At 48.8% G+C, this 1,421-nt stretch overlaps 1 pseudogene; it reads left to right on the top strand.

Moving 5' to 3' along the window:
- The first annotated feature begins 263 nt into the window (after positions 1-263).
- Positions 264-864, top strand: LOC125540850 (annotated as a pseudogene).
- Positions 865-1,421: the final 557 nt, after the last annotated feature.

Raw genomic sequence — 1,421 nt, 5'->3', positions numbered from 1 at the left:
GCACCTCCGGGAAGCCTGCAAACCATACCCACAGAGATTGTTGGGTCTTCAAACAGTCGGGCCGACTTAACGCCGAACATAAGGGGCTCGAAACACCAAGTGAGGACGATGACGAACTCCATAAGCAGAGCACCGGCAAACAAAGGAATTTCCCACAAGAGGTCAAAACAGTAAACTCACTTCATGTGACAACAGGCAAAAATAGAGCGGCGCCCATTAAAATACGTGCCGCACGGTCCACCCCAGTGGAGTCCCGACACTGGATGTCAAAACCAATCACTTTCGACCATCAGGATTACTCCGGAAGTACCCGGAACGCAGGATGGACTGCCCTGATATTAGATCCTACAATCGACGGACTACAATTTACACAAGTCCTAATGGACGGCGGCAGTGATCTAAACCTACTATATCAGGATACAATCCGCAGAATGGGGATAGACCCAACCAAAATACGCCATAGCAACACTTCCTTTAAAGGAGTGATGCCAGCCCATATGCCCATTGTACGGGATCTCTACCACTGGAAGTTGTGTTCGGCTCTTCTGACAACTCCCGTCACGAAAAGTTAGTCTTCCACATCGCCCCATTTAAAAGTAGCTATCAAGCACAATTGGGACGCGAAGCTTTCGCCCGCTTTAACGCAATACCGCATTATGCATCTCTTACACTTAAAATGCCCGGTCCACACGGCATAATCTCATTAAAGGGAAACCACGAGTGTTCCTCGAATAAGGAAGAAAGTGAGACTACCTTGACAGCCACACATTAATCCGGCTTTGCCGATCAAAGCCCCCAAACAGGTCATCCAGACCCCGGACACGGTTAGGCAAGTCCGGCGCAAATAACCAAGGGGCTTACTAGCCGCGTCCCCTCTTACAAGGGGCTGCACGCATGAACAATAAGAGACAATAGAGCTCAATTTTATTCGTTTTTTAACTTATATTCTGTCTATACATTTTTCGCACGATCCCTTTGTCAAACTAAGTTCTTCTGTTTTACAGATGAACACCGTGGTGCGCCCGTCCAGGATACGGCACAATGGAGACACAGGCGTAGACGTGCAGTAGCGACCCTGCAAGGATTCTTTTCATATTAAGACGCTGCGTAAACCTTTCTTACTGTCTCTTGTTGATGCACATCCCCCGATTTCTCACTATAACCGAGGAGGAGGCTGACGTTTTGGCATCGTCCGCGTCAGAAATTTTTGCGCGTACCTGGACACTAGGGGCTTAGGGCATTGTTCTGCCCGTTTTCATAAAGACCGAATACCTTAGGGAGTGTTCGGCGTCTCGAGTTAGGCCTTATATGCATCAGCTCCGAATCATGTCTTTGGTTAAATGTTGGGTTTGCCCGGCTCCTGTGTTTTGCTGCCTTACGTTCCGCTCTATCGGCTAATGCGGGACCAGGAGAACTACTGC

This window comes from Triticum urartu, chromosome 1 (genome assembly GCF_003073215.2).
Source record: "Triticum urartu cultivar G1812 chromosome 1, Tu2.1, whole genome shotgun sequence".
NCBI classification, from domain to species: Eukaryota; Viridiplantae; Streptophyta; class Magnoliopsida; order Poales; family Poaceae; genus Triticum; species Triticum urartu.
Note: the sequence above shows the minus strand (reverse complement) of the source record. Positions and strands in the feature narration are given on the sequence as shown.